Source organism: Heterocephalus glaber, unplaced genomic scaffold (genome assembly GCF_053883595.1).
Source record: "Heterocephalus glaber isolate CG9 unplaced genomic scaffold, H.glaber_assembly_v1.0 deba00001428, whole genome shotgun sequence".
Classification (NCBI taxonomy): Eukaryota; Metazoa; Chordata; class Mammalia; order Rodentia; family Bathyergidae; genus Heterocephalus; species Heterocephalus glaber.
Genome location: NW_028258293.1, coordinates 14740521 through 14766482, shown reverse-complemented (window position 1 = coordinate 14766482; position 25962 = coordinate 14740521). Strand labels below are relative to the sequence as shown.

The 25962-nt window shown below is 43.5% G+C and overlaps 1 long non-coding RNA gene across 1 annotated transcript; it reads right to left on the bottom strand.

Annotated features, from left to right (window-relative positions):
• Positions 1 to 475: 475 nt before the first annotated feature.
• Positions 476 to 24527, bottom strand: LOC110350529 (uncharacterized). Its single transcript, XR_002397141.2, has 5 exons — positions 24148 to 24527; positions 20706 to 20819; positions 18150 to 18265; positions 3969 to 4097; positions 476 to 3686 (listed from the first exon to the last, which is right to left on the bottom strand). It is a non-coding gene; the product is annotated as an uncharacterized LOC110350529 (long non-coding RNA).
• Between the last annotated feature and the right edge of the window lie 1435 nt (positions 24528 to 25962).

The following is a 25962-nucleotide window of genomic DNA, read 5'->3' as shown; positions in this document are numbered from 1 at the left end:
ACGCATTCACTAACCATACACTCTTTAGGATACATTCTGGCAGCATCTAGGGCCCAAATCCAATATTTCCTTCTCAGAAGGGTGAGAATCATCGTCATAAATATGATTTAAGTGCAGGAATGGCCTGTCCACAGATCTGGATGCCAGCTATTCTCCAGCTCCTTTGTAAAAAACATTTAGAGGAAATGTCCAAAATTGCACCAAACAGGATTTATGTTAGCTCTTAGAAGAAACTTTCTGCCAATGAGAGCTATTAAAAATATCAGCACATTTGACTTCTGTTCATTGAGGACTATTCAGTTGCCAAAAATTTGAACCAATTATAATATTTCTATTTTGCCTCAAAAATAGTTATATGCTTTTGAATCAATAGATTTTTTTAAACAATACAACAGACTAGCTATAAATCAGAGGAATTTATTATAATTTGGGGATCTGAAAACACTTTAGCCTAAAAGGCAATTAATATCAAAATTTTGTGTAGTTTAAAATGGAACCAATGAGCATAATTAGAGTAGTTTTTGGACTCGAGTTGGGTCTTGTTCAAACCTATTCTCTTTCATGATCAAAATCACATGAATGAGAAGAGTACCAAAGGGTCCTTCTAAATCAATCCAGGTAGCACCTCCTCTGAGAGGTCCCCCTGTTTCCTCTTCATGAGACTTGAGAGAGAACTTGGCAAGCACAGGGTAGCATGCCACCCAGAGTGCGCTCAGGATCTGGGCTGCTGAGAGTATTGGCGACTCTCTCCAGGACTTGCCCTCAGTGGACGGAAGCCACCTCTCCATGGTTGTGTGTGGTCTCCAGGGGCTGCCTGCCTCTGATGACTGGCTGATGTGAGGACACAAAGATCTGCCCTTTGGGACCATAATGAAGGGTTGCTTCCGCTCCCTAGCTTCCTGTAGGGTCAGCTGAATCCTCTGTCATGACTGCACCACACCACAACTCTGGCTTCTTCCCACCCTCCTCAGTGTTGTTCCTGAGAGTGCACCCTGGGAAACTGCCTGCAGCTTCATCTTATAGATGGAGAAACTAACTGTCTCTCAAGAACATCTACCCGTAGCAGCATCTCTCCTCAGTGTGCCCATGTGCTGGTGTCTTCCTGACTTTTCTCACAGCCCATACTCAAACCTAAGCAAATGTATTAAAGACATATTCCCAGTCTCATCACCCCTCATCACTTCCATGGCTATGGCTCTGTAGAAGCCACTGTTCCCTCTACCTGGCCCCTCAGCAGCAGTGTCCACACTGGCTGCCATACTTCACTCTTGGTCTCTACAGTCACTCTCCATAGTGATGACGGTGATTCTGTCAAAAAACAATTCAGTCACACTATTTCTTTGCTCAGAATCTTTCTTTTTCAGAATTCTTATCTCATTAAAAAAAGAAATTTAAAGTCCTTACTACTTCTACTGGGCCTTGGTCCTGCATACCCTGGTTTTTTCCTTCCTCTAGCTCTCCATCTCTTGCCTGCTCCATCATCCATCTCCTGCTCCTCCATGGACACTGTGCCTGCATCAGTCTTTGCACTTGATGCCTCCCCGCTCTGGAGAACAGGGACGTATTTCCAACTTCATTTGATTCTCTCTCAAATGCTGCCTTATCTGAGAGGCCGTCCCTAATCCTTGTCTAAAATGCCACAATCCCATCCCTGCCATTCTGCCCCCTTTTCTTGCTGACATTTCTTCACAGCACTTATCACCACCTAACATATTGTACCCTAATTTATTATCTGGGTCTGCCCAACACGAGTGCTTTGACGTGCTTCTATGTCTCTAGTACCAAGCTTCCAGTAGAAAGATAGTTATAGCAGAAAAACAAAGAGAAAAATGTTTGCTAATCATTGGTTTAAAGAGAAACTTCCTAGCCTATACAATAGATTTGAAAAAATATTTATGGAAAATATAAAGTTCAACAGAACTGGAAGAACTGGCAGAGAATAAGAGAGGAAGATAATGAGGTGGATATCTAGGCTGAGGCTAGGTAGAGTTCTCCCCTCTAGCTTTGGAATCTGGAAACAAAGGAGCCTGGGCCCCACGTCTCATATTAGGCCTGGGCCAATGGCAAAATCCCAGACTCTGCTACCCACCGAAAAAGAAACAGGAAGTTTTAGTGGTGCAGGACATTTAGGCATAGGAGCTAATTTGGATCCCATGAATTTGCCACAAAGTGAGACTAAAGGGTCCTCAGAAAGTAGAGACTGGACCTCGTGGTCTAGAAAGTAAAAGGACCACAAGACCAACCTATGTGGACTAATGCCCAGAGACTGGCTGGGGCCTGGATATCAGAGGAGGACTAGATGCCAGCCACCGCAACCTCCCTAGCTATCATCTTGTTCCATCCCCTAGCTTGATGTCACAGAGCCCTTCCCCACGCAGAGCTCAAATGCCATCGCGAGGATAAGGGATAGAGTAAGAACCCTCTGAATCAAGGTTACGTTTCTGTCAACAGAAGATGTGGATTCCAGACTATAGAAAATAAATTTCATGTTTTGCACATCTGATCCAGTGACTTGAGAGATTATCTTAGCTACTTAAAACTACTGCAGCAGAGTGTTGACTGATCTCTCTGCCTCTACTGCCAGCCCCTCTAGTACTCTCCAGGGAATAGGGAAATTTCTAGAACATGGATATGACTGTGCTTCTATGTCAAGTAGGCAGGTCTGAGTCCACATCCTGGCTTTGCCATATGCCAAAGCCATAACTTTAGGCAAGTCACTCAAACTTAGCCTCATCTGTCTCATTCCACTATGACATGGAATAATCCCAGGGCCACCACATTGGACATCATTAGGATTCAATAAGGGATACAGATGCTGACCCAGGTTTAAAATTCAGTTATATTCCCCAGTTCCTAGCCTGTCATGTTGTGTCTCTCCTCCTTGGATTCCTCTGAATATGGTTCTCTCCTCTCCCTCATCCTCAAAGCAAACTACTATCAATTTATTCTTTGAGGATTAGGAGCTGAGATGTCTTCCTCTGTGCCCCACCCTGTGATAAGTTTAGGGGTTTCACAGTGATGCACCTTCAGTCCGCCAAGCTCAGGAGATGATGACTTGTCCATGGTCTTCAAAGGCCAGAGGTAATGCTTGATTTCTGGCCCCCCCAATGACCTTGAGCTTCCTGAACCCAAAGAGGGCCTGAGGGCCAAGAGAAAGCTGTCCTTAAAGGCACTGGGTGAGAGGAGAGCTCAGAGGTCATGCTGAGGAAGAGATGTGCTTGCAGTCTGGCCTATGGGTTTTTGTGAGTCTTCCTCCCTGACCCATGGGCAAAGGGCAGCCTGGCCTCCCAGCATGCTGGGACACAGGGTTTCCAGGTCAACTTTCATCTTCACACTTGGTGTTTGTCCCTTTGATCCCTGAGCAGATCAAAAAAAGCTCACTAATCAATGACTTCCCTACTTGCCTTTCAGAACAGATCATCAAGCACAGCCTACATCTCACCTTGCTTCCCCCTCGCCCTCCCTGCTTTCCAGCCAGAGGCATTTGCTCCCAAGCCCAGCCTGTGGCCCACATACCACTTCCACCCAGGTAGTGTAGGAATGATTGTCTGTCTTTAGTTCACCTTTGTATAGAGAATCTTCAGGACTCACTCACAGATGCATCCTGCTTACTTACCTCTTGCCTAGGACCTTGGGCAGCTTGGATTGAAGCCGACATGATGACTTCATATTGGCTTAGGCACCACCTAGTCATGAAACAACCAGGAGAAAGATAAACAGGGCCAGCCAGCAAAGAGCCTGTTTCCCAGATTTTGTAATTGAAATATTATTTCCTGTACAACCTACTTCACAATTTTGAAGTGAGGTTCAAGAAAGTTAATAGATGTCAAACTTCACAAGAAAGTATGGAGTTCTAAATACACAGATGTTCCTTGACTTACACTGGGGCTATGTCCAATTGTAAATTGAAAATATTTTAAGTTAAAAACGCATTTGAAAAAAAAATCCATTTGATACACTTAACCTACCCAACATAGCTTAGCAACAGTACACAGTAAAGTGCCAGCTGTTTTCTCTCAAGATCACAGGCTGACTAGAAGGTGTGGCTCACTACCATTATCCAGGATCACGAGAGGATCATATCGTGCATTTCCAATCTGGGAAAAGATCAAAATACAAATTTTGAAGTACAATTTCTACTTTTTGTGAATTGCTTTTGTACCATCATAAAGTCAAAAAAACTCCTAAGTGGAAACATTGTAAGTTGAAGACCTGTATTAGGTTCATCTAGTCCTTCTAGTCCTTACATATTATGACTCTGGCAAGGCTTCTAGAAGAACTAAAATGGCCGATCTTCCTGCCTTGCTCTGGACGAGAGATTTCCTGGAAGGCGGAAATTTCGAATCTAAAACCAGAGAAATCCCAGGTAAACCTGGATAAGGTGGTCACTCTCCTTGGCAGTAGCACTTAAGAGCACCTGTTAGGAGCTGGCATGTGTTTCTCCAATGTTTATTTGTTGAAGTCCTAACTCCAGCACCTCAGAATGTGACTTGCCTTGGAGATAGAACCTGTAGAATGATGATTTAGTTAAAGTGGGGGCATCAAGGGAACCATAATCCATGCTGGCAGATGTCTTTGTAAGAAGAGGAAATTTGGTGACAAAAAGAGACAGAAGGATGAATACATACAGAAAGGACCACACAGGAACACAAGAAGAAGACAGCACCTTCAATCCAAGGGAAAGCCTCAGAAGTAACCAAGCCTACCTACCACACTTCTGGTCTCTATAGTTATGAGAAAATAAATTTCTGTTGTTTGAGCTATTCAGTCTGTGGAATTTTGTTATAGCAGCTCAAGAAGACTAATACGGTATTCTTGAAAGAAGAGCAATGATAAAAGCTTACAGTTATAGGACAGTATATTGACTTTTATTGACTCATTTAGTCTTCTGTTCATAAGAACTCTGTGGGAGTTACTAGCATTTCTCCTCGTTTACAGTGGAAAATGGAGGCATGGAGAGGCTAAGTAACTGCTTCAAGGTAATAGCTAGTAAGTGGCAGAGGATTGTCTTTATTCCAAATCCTTTGAAAAGGTGAGCCCAAGGCTAGGGTTAAAGCGCTGGCATGTAGCAGAGCAAAACCAGAGCCTTTGGGGGAAACCCCCAGGGGTACTAAGGATGAGTTAAACAGGGAAGCGAGTTGAGGAAAGATGGAACACCATGCATGTCAGCTGGGCTCCATTTCAGCTCAATCTCCTTGAGACTCATGAGCTTGCATGAGAGTTAAGCTCCAGAACCTAGGATATTTCTGAGTGATTTGCAAGGAGATATTACTTCTCAGACCAGTTCACAAAGGAGAGGGGGAAAGAAGTATTTATGAGTTGGCTTTCTCTGATACCCTTTTCTCACTAAGGATCACCCCATAGGAAGTTAAGTACCTTGCTAAGTACACTATTGAATACTTCCAGATGGTATTACCTCAGGCCCACATCTAACACTAGTGAAACCCAGAGCAACATTACATAGCTAGGCATGCTATGGATGATTGTGTCCTCCAAAATTCTATGTTCAAATTTCTAACTCCTGATGTGATGGTTTTTGAAGGTGAGGTCTTTGGGAGATAATTAGACCATGAAGGTGGAGCCTTCATGTTAGGATTAGTTCTTTCCTAAGAAAAGACTGACTCCAATCCTGGCCATGTAAGGACAAAGCAAGAAAGTGGCCATCTGCAGAAAGTGAATCATCACCATCTTGATCATAGATTCCCAGCCTCCAGAACTGTGAGCAGTAAATTTCTGTTGTTTATATATTACTCATTCTAAGCTTTTTTTTATACAGCAGCCTGAATGAACTAAGCAAGCTGACTAATATAGAGAGCCACATAAAATATATATAAATATTTAGAAGTTACACATAAGGAAAAGAAAATGATGAATAGAGTGTTTCTATTCTTCTATCTTGTCAAACACATTTTTGTTATGGCCTGAAAGTCCACATTAAAATACAGAATTCTCAGAACTCTGTGGGGCACCAGGTTGGGTAGGGTGGGTAGGATATAGTCAACCTGTGGTCTCTAAGGCTCTTCTCTATTCATCCCTTCTCCATCTTGGCCCTACACCATGAGCAGCCTCAAAGTCCACATGTGAGAATTAAGTGCTGCTCCTAACCCTCACAATCACTCTTTGGTCACACTTCAGGCCTGGGTGTGCACACTGAAAAAGGGCCACTCTAGGCCCTTGAAGCAGACTCAAGGATATTCGGGCTGAGGATTGTGGCAGCTATAGCATAGTCTAACAAGGAGAGGATGAGAATGCTAAGGTGATACAACCCTTTGATTTCTCATTTTAAGGCAGTGACATAGGTGGGTCAGAGTGAAGGCCAGGGCAGTGTTTCCTTGTTGTCTCAATCTAAGGAGTAGTGCTTTCCAGAAACCGGATACCACTTCTATGATGTGGCATTCCACTCAAGTCAAGAAATGGCAGAGAACTCCAATCAAGAGAGAAAGAAAGAGTTAACTAGAAGTCTGAGAAGGACATAAGATTTGTGTCCATTCAAGGCAGGATTTGAACCCCTGTGATCTGGGTCCATGGTTCGTGCTCTTACCACACTGCAACACTGCTCACAAAGATGTTTACAGGGAAAGTGGCCAGACAGAGGTCAGTCTGGAGAGCTGGAACAAACAGAGAAGTAGGCACTGTGGGACACTCATGAGAGGCATCTTTCAAGAATTTGAACTCAGCCATCCCTTTGCCTACTAGATTGCCATTGGGTAGGGCCTTATCTTCTTAGAATGATAATAATACAAGTTATATATGAGCATGTACATACATTAAAGAAAGATGAACACACACAAAAGCATTTTCACATATATTATACTCATGGAATATTATCAGCTTATGCTGATGAATATGCACACCAATGCTTCAAGAAGAGAAGGGGCAGAGCTCTGGAATTGAATCACAGTGGCGTTTGACTCCAGGATCCCAGTGTATTTTAATTGAGGCTCCCCATGGTGGCACTAAATTATGTCCGTTCATTTGGACAGGCATTTATTAAGAGTGTTTTTGTGCCAGTCATTGATTAGCTGCCAGAATGGAGATGCAGGTAAAATCTGTTTCTGTTGCAGCTGCTCACAAGCCACAGGGGAAATAAGCAGGTGAACTAAGAAAGTAGCAAGGGGATAGTGCTAACCCTAAAGACAGCAGGAGAGGCAAGGAGGTCCCAGGGGACGGTCACCAGAAGGGAGACAATCACACTGGACCTTCACAACTTAGTGGGAAGTGGCAGAGAAGAGAGGGAAACCCCAGTTAAACAAGAGAAATAGTGTGCAGAGATCAGGCAACATGACACACAGCATGATTCTGGGGCTGCTTGGAATCCCCTGAATTTGGAGCATGACTGGGGTTTTGAGAGTGCAGTTGTCAGGCCTGTGAAATCCTGGACAGAGATGAGGGGATCAGATCGAGCCTCCATGTGATTCTAGGCTATGAGAGGACTAGACCAGAGGTGTACCATGACATGCATCAGACGCTTCTCATTTTGCACTAAAATGACCTCTTTCCTTGCCTCTATCCCTTGACCATGTATTTGAGCTCCCTGGGGACTGTGCTGTACCTACTTTCTAGCTCCAGTGCCTTGCCTTCCCATCTGGCATTCATCTGCTATATGAGTGAATGAATAAATAAATGAATGAAAGAACAAGCCAACTCTGCTACCTGGCTGTGTTTGCTATGTTGCCTTTCCTTCATTTTCTTCAGTCTCTAATCTTAGCTGAGGGTTGAATGTGGGCTCTGCACACAGCCCCTGAGGCTGTGAGGCTGTGTGTGTATGTTATACATCAGCCAAACCAAAAAAACAAACACATGGCAGAACCCCAGGCGTGCGGCTCCCTCACTTGGCACAGCCAGCTGGCGCGTGGCTGCCCCTCTCCAGGGCCCCAGCACCTCCCTCCAAGTCCGGATGATGCCACCTAAAGGCTTGGCTGTGAATTTGGGAACCCTCCCCCTTCCCTTCTCCAACAGCAGCAGACTCTAGGGATACACTGATCCACTCCTTTTAATTGGAGGGAATTTGAAATGCTTCTGTCTTGCAACTCTTTGGAGAGTTGTTTGGCAGCTCCTGAGACAATAAGAACCCCACTGGCAGTACCGGGAGAGGATGAGGGTCTGACCTGCACCCCCTCCAATGTGTTTCTCCTCCTACCCACCCGGACTAACTGCCTATTCCTGCTAACCTCTTGGGGCAGCAGGGACGAGCTAGAACTTCCTTCCGGGGATGCCCAGCTCTTCAAATTGAAACCAGTCTTCCCAGAGTTCACTTCTCCCTCCCTGCCAAGATCTTCCTGGGATCCCCAAATCAGTCAGTGTCAATGCCATTTCCAAGGCCCCACTCAGGAAAGGGGGCCTGACTCTGTAGATGTCTTCCTCTCCCTCGCGCACAGCCACACTCACCAGGCACTGCATTTTTAATCACAAACCATGTGACTAATCCACGTCCTCTTTTCTCTCTCCTTGGCCACTGTCCTATCTCATGGCCACATCATCTGTCTGAACTTACATAACTGCCTCCTTGCCTCCACTCTCTTCTTTCTCTAGCCCCTTCTTCCTTCTCTATTCCTGAACTGATCAGATCATTCCCTTATCAAAAAGAAATTAAAAGCTTCCAATAGTTCCTATGTTCTTCCATCATGGTATTTTTATAATAATACAACTCCTACATTTTAGGTAGCCATTTAGAACCAACACTATATTTCCCAACCTCTTTGCTGCAAAGTGTGGCCCTGTGACTCAGTTCTGATCAGAAGGATTTGCCTACAAATAAAGTGTGCAACTTTGAGCAGTATTTTTTTCACAGTACTGCGGATTGAACTCAGGCCTGCACTGAGCTACATCCCCAGCCCTTTTTAAATTTTAAGACAGGGTCTTGCTAAGTCATCAAGTTGCCCAAGCTGGGCTTGAATTTGTGATCCTTCTGCTTGAGCTTCCCAGAGTGCTGGGATTCCAAGTATAGGCCACCACCAAGCCATTTAAGCAGTATTCTTAAAACAAAGCCACGTTCGCCTCATAATTCTTTCTTTTTTCCTGAAAGAAGGAATACAGATGTGATAGCTGGAGTGATTATCCTAGGCTATGATGTGAACTCGGCAGTGAAGATCATACATAACAAGACAGAAACACACCACAGGAAGCCCCATACAAATCCTGACTTTTCTTTCCAAAGAGCCACCCAAGAAAGAAACCCCTGTCTGATTAGGCAACTGCTATTCAGGGATTCCTGACCCTCTAGCTGATCCTGATTCTAAGGAACTATCACCTACAGCAGGAGCCTGGAACACAAATGCCTTGAAAAGGCAAGTAGGTAACCTAACTTAGTAATGCCTTCAGGGGTCAGGGCACTAGGGCTGGATTTGTTTATTCATTCATTTTCATTTGTTTGTCATTCAAATTTTCATTTAACAAGTATTCATAAAGTCCTATTATGTACCAGGGACTCATAGGCACTTGAAGGGCACAAATTAGACTCAGCCCAATCTTAGAGAAGGTCCAGGTCTAGTTGGGGAAGACATTTTAAATAGATAAATGTAGTAAAATGTTTTGGGAAATGTAATAGCTGGCATACAGAAAGCAAAAGAAGCAAAAAAGTAAGTCAAGTGTGTGGATATGAAAACAAAAACTTCAAAAAGGAGGTAACCACTCTTCCAGAAGATGAAAGAAGACAGGAATTCTGGGTAGGGAAAGGTTGGGAGGGTTTTGTGCCTTGCAATTCCCTTCTGTTTCAAGGAATTGTGAATGGTTTGGTAGTATTGAGCCCAACTAATCCCCCCACTCCCAAGGCAATGGAGAGGGGTGGGTTGTCCAGTGTAAGGAATTCTAGGGTTTGGTTTGGATTACTTTGCCACCCTTTTTCTTACTGAGGACATCACAGGGTTGGATAATACTGGACAATCAAAGCTTAGGGACAGCAGAGTGTGTCAGGGTCTCACACACAGTGGGTCTTCATTGAATTTTGGTGACGGCTTCTTGAAAGTTTTTGTGTCTCACTACTTCTTTTCTCCTACAGTCCAAATAAAACATCCTGGAAAGTGAGGGTGTTATTCAAAATGTGAAACGATATAGTATTGCACAGGACAGAGTATAGTGACCTGAAACGAGGTTACCAGTTGGAGTGTGAACCCACAGTATGGCAGTCTTGCCTGAAGGAGGTTCTTTAACTTCATAAAAGTGGTCTACACACTTGAACTTTTTATTAACATTAAAAAAGAGTATTCAAAGCAGAAGCTACAAAAGCAAAAGTCACATCTGCTTCGCACTCTTGCTACTTAATCTCAAGTTGTGTCCTTTCTCAGATTTCACTGCAGTCTGTGAGTCCAGGGGCTGAGTAGCCCATCAAACCTTCACTGGGCCTCTTTGGCTTCCCTGAGGGGCTTGGAGTATTGCTGCCTGCACAGTGGTCCTTTCCACTGTTCAAACACAGGGGCAAATATCCACGGCCACCTCTGCCTTCCCAGATCCATCTTTTACAATATTGCAAGCTGCTCCAAACAGGTCTGAAAAATAACCGTGGGGAACACATACCTGACATATTTTCCCCTCTGAAAGCGCTCCCCCCACAAGAAAAGGAAAAAGAAAAAAAAAAACCTCTTCAAAGAATGCCTGGGGGGAATAGAAAAGAGCAAGGCGGAGCTGCATTTGTCAGCCGATAAGGACCTTAGAAATAACTCTTCCAGCTGCTCATTTCTAAAAGTGGAAAGCTGAGACCCAGAAAACTGGAGTGGTTTGCCTAAAAGCACACAAAATACTTTCGCAAAATTCTTCAGTAGTTTAAGTGTGTTCTCTGATCCCTTTCTCTGCCTGCACCTTGTTATGTTTATATTTTGAACAGATGGAAGAGTTAGTTCATCGCAATTAACCCCACCTCTCCAAGCACACCCCACACACAGTCCCCATAGCAAGGGGACTGCTTAGGCATCGGTCTTCATGGAAGCTCTGCGGTCCAAGTGAGTCAGGATATCAGAATGGTTCTGCAAAGCCATGTGGAAAGAGGGACTGAGGGTTCCAGTGTGGAGTTAAGAGAAACAGCAGGGAGCCCAGGTGATAGGAGGGGGCTGGGGTTTTCCTCCCTGGTCTGGAAGCTTTGAACCACTTGGGCCCAGTAGGTGGGCAGAGGGTTGGGCGAATTAGCATTTGTTTTTCCACTTTGATCCTTTGTCTTTCTTGTTGGCAGGAGCCTGACTCCTCTAAGAGGAAGGAGGGGGACACCTTGATTGATCTGAAGAAGGAAATGAGCCTGAGAATGTATCTTCAGTAATATGAAACTCAGTCTCCTGTTAAAGCCCACCGATTGACTCATTAGATCCCTGTGAGTCATTCCCTTGCCCTTTCTCACCCTCTCAGTTTCTCTCAACTACAAAATGAGAGGGTTGGGGTAGTCCGGTGATTTTCAAACTTCACCTTTTAGCATCTAAACCTCACCTTTTTTGAATCAGTTCATACTCAGAAGTCCAATACTCAGCAAAGCACCATTGTTGTGCCTGAAGCTGGAGACAAGAATCCAAACTATCTGGTCTCCATCCTAAGGGTAGCCTTGGGAACACAGTCTTAAAATCTCTGGACTAGGTGAGCTTCCAGGGCCCTTCCTGCTCCCCTTTGTAATTCTAGATTTTTCTCAGAGGGAACTGACCTTGTGTGGCAGCTTATTGGGTGTATTCCGCCATCTTGCTGATATCACCTCCCTTTACAGTTCTAATGTTAAATCCATGAATTAGGGTGGGCAGGGACTCTAATCCTCTTATAGAAATGAAGTGACTGAAAGTCAGAAATGACACATGATTCAACAAAGATGCAGGGCAGACTCTACTTTCTTTTAGGTCTTGTGCCCTGTTGTGCCTCCGTGTTGAGACTATGGACCTTGCCAAATGCACTCTAATCTTTACTCAATGGCCCCTTGAATTGGCTGTTTCCTAGAGTCCAGGATGCTGGCCCAGATGTGAGAGCCAGGCGCAGGCCTGGAGAAGAGGTTATATACTGATTCTGAGAGGGAGAACTCACAGGCAGTGCTCATGGGATGATGGTACTTCTACTACCAAGAAGGTACAGGAAAGGACAGGAAGGGACACTGTGTACAGAAACTTGGTTGATATGCTAGTGAATTTTCACAAGCTTCTTCCCACTCTACAACAGGCCCAAGTTCAGATCTCAGATCTTTGAAGTGCATGGTGTTTGCACGATGTGCCAACAGCATGCTGTGCTCTGGGCCATCAGCAGATTACAAGGTCACCCTTGTTCTTGAGGGTTTAGACATCCAGATAGACCAAGTTCCACATCACCAGAACATTGGTGGAATTCAGAAACAAAAGTGGCTAAAAGGAATTCATTTTCTGGTCTCTTTTCTTTTATCTTTGTTCTTTCTTGCCCACTGACCTGGGCTCCAGTTTGTTTGAGAGCTGCAACTATTTGCAGCATATTCCCAGTCTTTCATCTGCAATTGCTTTGCTTTCCTGACATCATCAGCTGTGCTTACAGTACTCGATTTTATTTACATTGCTTTAGCCTCTTCTGTCCTTGTTTGTCACAGAACTAGCACACAAAAATGCAACTCCAGTACAAAGGAAACACACTTTTTCTTTCCAAGGATGTGCTCCATTCATACCTGAGGCCCAACGAAGGATTCAACTTAATGAAATAATAGAGTATAGAAAACATGAACACATTCAATATTTGTTAGCTATTATCATTAGAAATAAAGTATCTATTTCAAATTGACAGTTACCTAGAGGAGCAAACTCTATTATCCAAAGTCTGTCTTGGCTCTCATTATCAGGTGACTCCTTGATTATAGCAGTTGGGATTTGTGTCAGCTACTTCCTTCCACTGTTGGTTTGTCTGCTTAGCATTCTCATCCCTACTTCAAGTAGGTCATGTCTGCCCTTCACTTGTTTCCCCATTCATGCCTGGAACTGTCCATGGAGGCAGAAAAGCATGAATTTCCCATTAAATTTTAACCACACATTGAGCTCACTGTTAGGCCATTCATCCATTCAACAAATTTTCTGAGCATTTACTCTGTGCTGGGAGTTGTGCTTGGTGCTGAGGCTATAGAGATAAATGAATCACAGCCCCTTCCCTCTAGAAACTCTAATATGTAAGCAAAGTGGAGCATATCAACCACATCAAGTATGCATTAAGTATCTCTTTGCATAAGGTTCCATGCATAGTAAAATGGAGCCAACCCACCTGAAACGATAAATCAGCAACAACTCCCTTTTTTTTCAGAATCAAAACAAAATTGCACTGTATTTATATCAGGTAGAGAGTTGTTAAATAACCTATTAGTTCACTTCCTCTACCACTTCCTCTGGAAAAAATATTTTCTCATATTCATGTTAAGCATGGCCATTGCCTTGACAGAAGTGTAGGGTTTAAGCTCTGATCCTAGGGTCTGGGGAACATTGCGTGTTTTTACTTTGTTCCTTAAAAGCTTCCAGACTCTCTCATGAGAAGAACACACCCCAAGTAACTGTCATCTCACACCATGGTCCCAAAATGAAATGTGTAACTCAGACCTGAACTTGGTCCCACGTCTTAAACAGAACCGTTCCAGCCACCTACAGATCCATGACTAGAAAGCAATACTTATGTGTTGAAATTCTGCAGCTGTTTGTTACTCAGCAAAAACTGACTGCTACTGTATTTAAGATCCCTTTCCCGATATGACTGTGCCTACCCTCTGCAGCATCATCGCCTACTGGTCATGTCAAACAACTCACCTTTTCTCAATCCCACCATTTTTTCATCAAATTTTCATGATGTTCCTTTTGGAGTTGCCTCTGCCTAGAATTGTCTTCTTTACCTACTCATCATTCAAGGCTAGGATCAAATTATCAAATTTAATTTTTTACCTCTGATGCCTTTCCTGATCCATTTTTCTCTGTACCAAAACCAAATAAAACCAATCAAACAAAAAACACTTAATAATAAATTGTGAATTCATTCAGTGACCCTTGGTTGGGTGCTACTCAGAGGCCGATTCCTCATTGTACCCCCAAACTCTTCATCCAAATCCCTTATATGACTCCTGTCACTTTGCAACACAATCGTCTACTTGAGAGGCCTGCTCCCTCCCCACTAGTCCTTGCCTCCTCCAGAACCGAGGTTGCCTCTTTTATCTCCATGACCAAGTGTGAGGGCAAACACAAAGTGAATGTGAGTTGAATCCAGTTGCTCTACAAACAGCCATAGACAGTTAAGTAACCAGTTTTTTGGAAACAGGAGAAGAGATCAGAGGTGGAGTCTGCAGCTGGAGCTGATGCTGCTCCCACCTGCAGCCCTGGCCCTGGCCCAGTTCCAGAGCAAGGCAGGAAGCCCTCAAGCACCACAGGATCTCAGTCCAAGTAATTTAGTGCTGGCTCGCCCTGTTTGCAAGCCTCTTTTCTGAGCCACTTCACTGGGCCTTCACGATTATCCTCTTTTCTTCAAATCCCTCTGCTTGGTCTGGCCTAGGCAACCCTGCTCCCCTCCATCAACCACTGAGGTACTTCCAGAGAACTTAGGCTTTCTGATACAAGACTGGACTATTTAGTTCCAAGTTCTGGTGGCTTTTTCAGCTACCACTTTCCTCTAAGAGGACCAAGGGAAGGGTTCTGTTTTGTTCTTGCCAGTCCCCTGCCCAATTACTGAAATGCTTCTGGTCCCCAGTTGGTCTCTGGGACCTGATTCCCATGTCAGCCACCTTGGACTTTGACAGTGGGCTACAAAATTCCCGTTAGGATTTGGTAATTTGGTAACAGTTACCAGTAAGCACTCAGCCCTTTGAAGATAAGGTCTTTACTCCAGACTGCAGATAGAGCCTATCTTACATATACCACTGAAAGAATATTGAAGGAATAAATGAAAAGGTGAATGCTCGGCCTCAGAGCCCTTCTGGAGGATAAAGGGGAAACAGAGTGAGCACAGTCATTTGAAATTTCAGCCCCAAATCTTCTAGTTGTTTCACTCTTATTCTTATTCCTACACAATCAGTTTCTCTTGCTGATGCTGAAATTTTGGCCACCAGTCCTCCTTCACACCCTCCCACCATCTTCCTGCCTCCCTGTGTTGGCCAGTCAGTCCCTCTGGCACAAGGCTCTGGGGATGAATCGACCCACAGTGAGGCAGGTCCCCGTCTAGTGAGTTCTGGGACCTCATCCTTGAGTTCTCCCTCCCAGGAAGCCTCTAGACATATACTCTGATCACTTGTACAGTCTCGGGACCAACCTTGTGTATCAACTCTCAAACATGACCAGAAAGAACTGAAACAATGCCAGTTTCCACATAAGAATCTTGAACTCCTACATCTAATTCAGCTATACCCCTGCCCCACAACAAACACACCACTCACTATCATGCTGAGATGGTGTAGGGGACCAAGGGTGGCTTTGGTGGAACTCAGCTTTCCCCGCTGCTCTCTAATGCCATAATGAGCAACCCTGTCTTCTTGCTAAATCCAGGAAGGGACAGAGAAAGGGAGAAAGCCAAGACATTCTGTTCTGTCCCTTCCTCCACCAGGCTGCCGGCATCTGTTCTCACAGGACCCTGAGCAAATGATTCTACTAGGATCTTGCCATGCCAAATGCTGAGGAGGGGAGGGATGCCCAAGACGACACCCATGTCAGAGCCTGTTAAACCATCTCTTGGCTCTGTGGTCCCACGATGCCCAGCTGGGGAGAGGCCAGAGCAGCCTGGTCATCTAATCATCGCCCACTTTACTACACTTTTCTAAAGCAGCCAGAATCCTATTTCTCTTTAAATGTGCCTTTGAGGCTAAGAAGACTGTCTGATAAGTAGATAAAACTGTGAGCTCGGAAGGCTATTTTAGGTCATTAAAACACCCAGATGTCTTCAAGGCATTTATTTATGCCCCAACCTAAAGAGAAACATCACTCAGACTAAGTTTTCCAGTTCCTTCCAGCTCTGGGTCACTACAGCACCGGTAACAGCTGAGGGCAACCCCTACCCCTCCTCTGCATGCCCTTATCATCCCTAATGCTCCTTTGCCACTGGGGCTGCTGTTTTTTACATGCAAATTTCACATAAAATCCTTCAAATGAAAACAGGTACTTTTCATTTCGCTCCCATAAACAGACACTTTCTAAATATTTAGACATCTGTATATAATGCCCTTAAACTGTTTGTTCTGAAGCATAAATAGGTATCTCTATGTTTGAGTTAGTGTCTGATATGTTTCTCATTTAAAAAGAAAACATAAAAAATAATTGGAATAACCACAGCCAGGAACAATGCTTACACAGCATGTCAGTGTCTTTTATTGTGTCTTAAAGTAAAAGCTTCAATTGTAAGAGTCTTGCTCTCTCCACCAAACAGAGCCATGGCTCTTTCTCATTAACCCTTCCCAGTGTTCTAGGCAAGGGCAAGAGCACCAGCTAACAGCCCCAGTTTACAGCCTGATATCCTGGCTAGGTGGACTCACTTTGCTTAGGGCAGTATACTGATTCCTTATTCTTCAGCCTAACTTTGTCAGTGAAGGGGACAGATCCTCATTTTACTTCCTAGTTAGGCAAAGTCTGACCTTTCCTCAGCCCACTCCCCAGGAGCAGAATAGATGAGAAATAAGGACAACAAGACTGGAGCCTTGCCTTTTGGAGTCATCACTCTTTGGAGTCTCCACTAGAGAGATTTGTGACTGTCCATCCACTGTAAATGGACCAAGAGGTTCAGTTTAGGAAGGATGATAGAATTAGAGACCAGATCGGATACAGATCCAAGCCACTTTCTCCAACCAGTTCTAAAAATAATACTAATATTTTATATTTCTATCTCTCTTACTCTAGTAACTTCCTTAAGTGGTCTGACCTAAAATTTGAAGAAGGGTGAGATATGTACTACCCCTCAAACTCTTACTACCTAGCAGATATTGCCAATACCTGTAGATCCTCTCTCACAGGTTAGATATATTTTTACGACATCCTCAAAATGGAGGCTACACAGATCATTAATGAATATTGTTCTGGGGCCTCTAAGTCAGCTCTCCCTGTGTCATCTTTAACATCCCTGCCCAAATGTTATCCAGCCTCTGTTCAAACCTTCCGATGAGAGAGAGAATTCTCTCCCCTAAGGTTCTTTTCATTGTTGACCAGCTCTGGTTGTTAGAAACATTTTGAAGTAGGCTGAAATTCTCAGTAATGCCCACTCATTGGCTCTATTCACTCATCTGTTCACTTATCAAACATAATATGAAACCCTGATTGTGTAAGACACTCTGCTGGGTGCTTAAGATTAAAATACAAATGAGGAAGTTTCTATTTCTTCAGAATCTGTTAGGAAAATAGACACTAAAGCTAGTAATTTCAGTTTGGTGTGAAAACCTCTGTGATAAAGGCAGGGAGGATCCAGCAGACAGATCTGTTTGCTTCTGAGGAAAGGCCAGCAACTGAGGTCCCCCCACCCCCAGGACAAGGCACACCATACCGTCTTGCTTCCACAGCGTGGACTCTGATTGCCACCAGGAGGTTAGAAGCAGGACAGACTATGGGTTCAGAGTGCCCAGGCCTGCAGGGAGCTCAGCAACCATAATAGACCAAGCACTGGCCAAGTCAAGGGGCAGGAGGAGCAGCTCCAGCACGGACAGTGGTACCTCACCCATGTGTCCTCCTACCTCACTCCATGCAGTGGCCAGAAAGATTCTCCTGAAGCAGTAGATCATGTCACTGCTAATTCTGTAACCTTCTGCAGGCTTCGGAACACTCAGAGGAGAAACCAAAGCATTTCCAGAAGCCATGAGGTCTGCATAATCCTGCCCTCATTAACTGTTTTAGTCTGTATGCTGTTACTAATAGCACAATGCCACAGTGGGTGAGTTATAAATGAAAGAGGCTTATTTGAGCTTTTGGTTCTGGAGGTCCAAGGTCAAGGGTCTGCACCTGGTGATGGCCTTAGTGTTGGCAGAGTTACAAGGTGGCTCAGGATGTCACATGGCAAGAGACGGAGAACACATGCATATCCAGGTGCTCTGGTCCACATCAGGAATCCACTAAAGATTTGTCAAATAGAGTCAGATGTCTGACATGTTTGTGTGAATAAATATATAATGGAAGGCTTTATCTTGATCACATACTTTGATGTCTCCTGTATAATGAATATGTCACGCGTCATATGACACAGTCATTTGTTCAACTTCAGGTACCTGAGAAACCTAAAGCTCTATTGGAACTGCTTACCTGGAATGAGGGGCTCCACCTAGTACTGGATCTCTGATTGGGGTGTCTACAGATGCTGTTTGAAAATCCTGGGGGATGGGATCCACTGCTCATTGGGCAAGGCACCTTGTACAGTTCTGAAAATACAAAAACTGGGGTCACAAATACAAGTGTCTGGGACCCAGGGATTGAAATGACTGGAGAGAGTAGGGACATACTTAGCTCTCCAAAAGTAAAACCAGCAGCCATCACTCACTTCTACCTGAAGTTCTCCTTATAAGAACACAAGGGTCAGCATTAACCAGATTCCCCTTTTTTCATAGGACCTAGAAATCTGAACTCTAATATGAAATCTCCTAAACTTAAAAAAATCTGGCAACTAATTCAAACTAAAAAACAGAAGCAAGGAAGCAAAATCATGTACAGGTCAACAAAGAAAGCCTTTATCTCAGGTACTGCCATGGTCCCAATTTGGTACAGGAGCATTACTAGGCTATGTTAGAAAAAACATGTCACCTTGAGGTAGATATAACCCAGAGGATGCATGGTTTGAAAAGCAAAGTAAGGCACATATTGCAATTCTTACACATCCTCTCAAGCAGAACTTTGTGCAGAACATAACTGCCCAACTATATGTCTCAGCATGCTTCTCTTTGCGTTCTTTGGTAGAAACCAACTGGGCTCTAGTTCCTATCTATTGGTCTTAATTCTGACTGATGATAAAACCATACAGTACCCTAGACTCTCCCCCTTTCATTGCCAGCTGCCATCATAATTGCTTAATGTTTGTCTTTCCAACTGGGTTATAAGCTCAAGGAAGGCAGACCATCTCTTATTCCCTAGTGCGTCCTCAGTGATAAGCCCTCTGGCACATAGACTGAGGAATATTTATTTAGTAACTGGTAAAAAAAAATAATCATACAAAAGTTAGCTCCCTCTTCCAGCTTTGAATGTATCTCAGATGTTAGTTCCTGATCTTCTCTGCACTGTGTTCTTCACAAGATCTAGATGCTGGACCCATCACCATGCTGACATGTTTCTTCAGAACTCAGTCATCAAAGGTATTTGAAAGGTATTTTGAAAATGTAGTTTCAACACTTCAGTTTGCGACAATAGCTAGCAGAGGGCTGGGAAATCAGGTTTACTCTATCAGACACTTCATATTTTTCTTCAAACCCTAAAATAACACGTGGGTAGGGATGGTTGTACTATTTTATCAGACAGATAAATGAGAACTTGTGGAAGTTAAGTAATTTGTCTAAACAAAGTCAGCTTGCTTATAAGCAGAGGGACTGGGATTCAAACTTCAATTGTTCTGATTCCCCAAAGCTATGGACTCTCTACTATGGCAAGCCTCTCTGCTCCATCAAATTACGTGTAACAGCCAAGTCAGGGACTGTCTTGGGTGCAAATATCTCAAGCATGAGCAGGCTGAGATTGTCCAGGCATGAAGGGTCAGACTCAGTCATTGGGTCCATTGGGTCCATTGAGAGCAAACCATCAGGCCACTCCACTGAAAGCCATGTGTCCGCCTGACAAAGCAATGACTCGGGCCAGGACAGCTGAAAGGATGTTTACAGGAAGAAAACCTGGCGGAGATTAAATCCTGTGCACCCACAACACCCAAGATCCTAGGCCGTTGTTTATGGCCAGAGCAGCAAAAGGTCAAACAGAAACTCTCCCCCCAGCCCCTTTTTCCTGGTAATAGCTTTGGGGATTTATCTTAGGACAAAGGGGCCAACTCCCTCCTCCAAATAAAAGCAACAAGACCCCAAAATGAGGGCAGATGAAGGCTAAATTTCTCAACCTTTCAATCTTAGCATAGGTTCCACCTTAGGGTATTTGGGTGTTGCCAATAACTAGATGAGATATTTGAGTTTGTGGGTGATTGCTGTCATTTTGTCTTGTTATAAGGGGCACTTCAAAACAGCTAGAAAGGTGGAAAAAGGCCAGAATTATTCTTCCGGTCTAGTCATCTCTGAACAAGGTCCTAAAACCTCAGCTGAAAAAAAAAAATGCTTGTAGAGCCAAAGAACATGTTTTCTGTTGTGTCTAGTCTTATTATCTTTGAAAAGTTTATAATTAAGATAATCATATTAAAAAGAATTAGAGGAAAATTTTTCAAATGCAATTTTAAAAACCCACAAACTTTACTTCTGATCCCATCTTCCTTATCCACATATTCTGAATTAGTGAAAAATCCCATCTTTTTTTCTTCAGTATGTAATCAAGTTGCAGACACACTGTTCATACAATGTTTAAGTCTGTATATTTTCAATTAACATTATGTCATAAATTTTAAAAAATTACACTATCATCATTGAGAGCTGGAAAATATAGTTTAATTGTTTCTTGACACAGCACTGAAGATGAATTTTTATTAATGCATTAGATAGCTACTAAGATAACAGATTGCTAGTAAATTAATTATTATTTAAATTTAATTATAATTTTTAAAAACCAAAGATATATAACAAAAGAGGTATTATTGTATAGGGAAATATAAATTACACAAAATGCTGATTAAAGATTTTAATCCTAGATTCTTATCATTACCAGGGAATGCCAGAGTCATACCTTCCAATTGATGATGTTCTCCTTTAGTTTATGGTACACATGTCAGTCCTCCTTATATAGGCAGCTAGTTCTGCCTTGTACAACTTTGAGGTCTTCCTACCTGTAACTTCCTTGCTGTAACAACAGAAAATAAATTTCCTCCCCTTTCATAAAAGACAGTTGCTCTTCTCCCAGCCCAATTAAGGAAGCAGTACCAAAAGTCACTCAAGAACTATTTATTGAGAGCCCTCCACATATCAAGCACTTTCTTAGGCCCTGGAGTTAGAATTGAGAACTCTACATGCATGCCCTGGCCTTGGGAAGATTTTATTACAGTGTTAACAAGGTTTAGAAAGTTAAAAAAAAAAAGGAAAACATAAAATGAGTGTCTATTCTAGACTGGAGAGCCAGAGAAGGCATAGGACAGTGTTTTAGGCAGAGGAAAAAGCAGGCACACAGAGCCCATAGGTACAGACATAATCAGCAGCACCAACCAGATGGGCAACAGCAGGGACCTTGCTTATGCACATCACAACAAAGCTTTTTCTCCCTTTTTATATTGAGACAAAATATTTGTACCTCTTCAAGGGGCACCAAAACACAGAGAGGAGAAATTAGTTCTGATTTTCCATAGTACTGCAGGGTAACTATTGGTTACAACAATCTATGACATATTTCAAAATAACTAGAAAAGAAGAGAACAAAATTCCCAACACATAAAAGTGATTAATGTTTGACATTACAGCTTTTTGTTAGTCATTCTTCTGCTAATTAAAGAAGCACCAAATGTCCTAGGACTAAGGAACCAAAGACATTACAGGAATTTTCTAAAAATTTTCTAGATCCCTGTTTCCCAGAATGTGTGCACATATAGGCATGTACTCAGGGAAAAGACTTCTATGTTCAAACATATTTCAGAAACACAAAGTTAAATACAGATAAATGAATATCTTCACTATGGTGCTCTCAGGAGTTTTCACAGGCACATCAGCATTGTCATTCTCTAAGGGACATCATTACACATAGGGTTCCAAACATTTTACCACAAAATCATCTTATGTGAAGAAACTAATGGGACTCAGTTTCCCTGGAACCTTCTTTGGTAAATTCAGCTATTGCCCAATCCTATATTTTTACAGATAGGGAAACCAGGACATAGAAAGGGAAACATAACTTTCCCAAAATCACACAGAGAAGGAAAACAGCAAAAATATTCTCCCAACACGCAGATAGTTGCATGCTCCAATATAATTTACTGCCTAATGGTCATCAGTAAAATGTTATCATCATATATTTTTCGGTCTGTATTGGAAACTACAGTATGCCAGTTGCACTGTACCATGCAATGCCCAGGTTTGCCCTGAGTTTTCTAGTTTGGCTGCCAGTAATTTGATTAGTTGTTTCCATCTGTATTTACACCTGTGTGCTGCCAAAGGCACCTTTTCTGTGGACCTGTCCACTTCCTGTGGTTGAGCCTAGGTTCTCTATTTCATCAGCTCCTTCCTTGATGGACTTGCTACTCTGAGGCCATTGTAAGCCTGATGAAAATGGGCTCTGCCTGGATCCAGGAGACTCCAAGTAAAAGTGGACCTAGCAGTAACTGAGTCTGACTCCTCAGCCAATAGAAGAACATGCATCGTCTATGTCACCCTTTCCAGAAACGGAGAGGAGCCCACTGCTTCAACCCATCCTGGGTCTTGATGGCTTCTGAAGGAATGGTTCTGCAGGCCCTATAGAGATATCCAGCCAGAAACCAAGCATAGACTCCTCGTAACCCTGGAGGAGAGTGGCTGTTCTGTGGAAATGTTTCGCCTCCAGCACCTCCACCTGTATTCCCTTACCCTCTGGCTGTATCGCACAGAAGATGACAGCCACCTACCATGGGAATTTTGTGTTGAGAGCCAGCAGTCATCATATTTGACTCAAGTAGCAAAGAGTTTCAAGATGATTTGTCTAAAGAGAAGCAGCTATGGATTTGGCTTTGATTGCTCTTAATTCTCTTAATGAGAAAATCTATAAAAAGCACTGGGAGGAAGAGACATTTTTATTGTCTTTCTCTAATTTTTAATGACAACAGGAGACATAATGAAGAAGGAAGGGGGCTTTCTTGTGGGTGCCGGGGTCTATTTCCCACAGGAAGAGGCTGGCTGGGTCCCAGCTCTCCAGGAAGGAACTCATAAGAAAATGAGGCAGTGGGGAACAATAAAATTTCCAGGGAAGGGCATGTGTCTTCAGAAGGGAAACGGCAGATGAGGGAACAGAGCACTCCTGATGAAACCAAGATTTGTGTGTGGCTCAGGCCTGGGACTCTGGGACAGGCAGAAAAGAAGACAGCCTTGGAGAGGGACTCTTCCCCGAGAAAACATGTGAAGCTTATAGGCACCACAAATTTGCAGTGTGGCTGATTCTCATCCTAATCAACACACTGTGAGAAGTGGCAATAGCTGTGCAAATGAAGGCCAAGAGATGTGTCCCTCCATTTGTCTGTCTGTCAACAGCTGGGATGGCTAAGCCCTCCTGGGCCCTGACTTGTGGGCACAGTTGTTTGCTTCTCTAGTGCCTGTGGGTTCTCACCTCCCTGTCTGCCCTCAGATCCTATTCCAGAACAAGGTCATGCCCATAAATCAGCTGCCACAGGTTCAGGAGAAAGTTTTCAGCTTCCAGGCCTGACTTAGCCTTTGCTGACCTTGTCCCAAGCCTGGCCTACAGAGATATTTCAAGCCAACGAAATCAAACTGCTGTCTAGATTTATGGATTTCTAAATGGTTAGAAATGAAAGACACCTCTAGAAAAATTACTTTGACCAATAGACAGATGAGGAAACTGAAGCTCAGCAGAGCCAGAGCCAGGTACTCTGAATCTCACACCAGTTTTTTCCTGGATTCACAACAGAGCAGGCCAAGTGTAAACAAAGACAGCCGAGGCCGGGGATTTAGCTCAGTGGTTCTCCCACCTGCCTCTCAAGCATAAGGACCCGAGTTCGATCCCCTGGTACCAAAAACAAAGACAGCTGAGCAGCCTGCTCCCCATGTATCTCCAGCCCATTTAGACATGCATACTGACACACAGTCAACTTAAACTAGGGAGAAGAACATGTCACCAGAGCTTGCCTCTGCTTCAGACAGTCGGACTCACCCCAGTTGAGAACAGAGCAGGATTACATAGAAAATAAGTTAGTTATTAACATCACCTGTTGGGTAGGTTGCTGACTTCATAATATGCAGTTTTCCCAGATATTCCCTTTATGATGTGACTTTTCTAGTTGAGAACATTCAGAAGTTCGCCATTGCTTAGGCTACTAAGCCTTTGATTCAGCCTGGATTCGGTCAAACAAATAAAGCCCTCAGGATATTATGGAAATAAAGGATTTGAAAGAGGAACTAAGATTTATACAAATATGGGAAGATGAGGGAAAGAAGATCTCTCTAGAAGGCTACCACCCGAGGCTCAGAGAAATACTCACTGGAATGAGAGCTGGTGTCCTGGAACAGGGGATTCTCCAACCCTGAAACCAAGAAGGTATTGAAAAGAGGTCTGGGAGCCTGCTAGGTCTGCTCTCTGAATCCTCTGAGAAGAATGACCGTGGCATTTCCACCTTCTGCTCTTTCAGGCAAACTAACCCAAAACTCTACAAGGAAGGGCATTCTTGAAAGTGCAGTTCATCCTCAGCAGGACTTGGTGGTGATACCATGAAGGTGACAGTAGCCAATCTGAAGGAGTCCTAATTCTGCAGTCTGACTTTTGAAGCTATTCACAGCTCAATCCCTAGAGTCTGACAGCCCTAGCTACACAAACAGGTACACAGAAGCTAGGTGCTGCATGCCAAGTATTAAAGTGAATGCAGCTGAGATTATCACAAGTTATCATTGCGGTCCGAGTCAATAGTCCACAGGTGGGATATCAGATCCTAATGGAGCAGAATGAGTTACAAAGGACTCCAGATGGGAAACATTAGCAGGGACCACAGGATGCAGAATATTCAGAACAATGGAAGGGATGTATTTCCTTTACTGCAGCAGATTCTCCCTGCTGAAGTTCAGATGCTGGCAGGGTTTCTGTAGATGACTGCTCCTCAACACAAACTGTACATCAGAATTTCCTGGGGAATTTCTTAAAACACCAATGCTCAGGCCCCAAGCACACAGTCAGCCTTAACACAGTACAGGAAAAAAAGCGATGCACTGAGAGACGGGGTAGAGGACAGGTAAAGTTGAATAAGAAGCTTGTGGAACATGAGGAAGATTGGGATTAATTGAAATAAGATGCTAGAGGAAATTGACCAAAGATGAGGTCAATGAGCATGAATTTACAGAATACTAATGTTAGGGTTATTTGATTTTTCCCAACATTGCTTAGCTACCCAAGTGTAAAACTGGACAAGTAGAATGGAAAAAGGACTTAGGGTTCAGGCTTTTTCAGGTAGATAGGGCAGAAGGCCAGAGGGGCGAGGGAATGGGGGATGCCCCGAGAAAGTAAATTCGATTCACAACTGTGAGATCCGTATGGACAGAGGAGTAGGAGAGGCCAGGGAGAATCTGGGACTCTGGATGAGTACGGCAGGACCAAGGGAGTCTACGCAGGCATACTGAGAAGGAGAGGCTCAGACAGGAGGAAGGTGGGATTGGGGCTTGTGGTGGAAGGAGCAGGAGATTTTTCTAATGGAACAGCTCTGAGTGATAAGTTGTGGCTCCAAAGAAGATTGGGCTGTGTGGTGAAAAAGAAGGTCCTAATTTATGAAGCCTCATTGTTGACAGGTGACCCTATGTGGATACTCAAATTTCCTGAGATTGTAGAATGGAAAGATCGTGATCTAATCCAAAGTCCTCAATAAGAAAAGGGACAGACCTGAAAGTCAGTAGATGACAAATGTAGGTAGAAGACATCAGCTTTAGAGTGGATTCTTTCACATTGGCCTGGCCAATAATTAGTTACAAGGCAAGTGTAGCTACCTGGCATTGTCCGCAACTCAGAAATCAACACCACTAGTCATGTTTGGCACAAAATAAACATCTATATAAATCTTTTTCACATACCAGCCCTTGTGTCAGGGACTTAGAAAGGTCTAAAGATGAACCAGGCATGGACAAGAAAATACGTTCTTTTTCTTGAAATACATTCTCTTTGGTGACCCTTTTTGAGTTTAACACTTTGCTTACTTATTTATAATCAAGTACATTTTGTTAAAAATCAGCATATTATTTTCTGTTGTATCTTAAAGAATACCTTTGGCAGAAAGAAGAGGGAAGGAATGGTATTGTATGATGCTCCAGGCTGATTC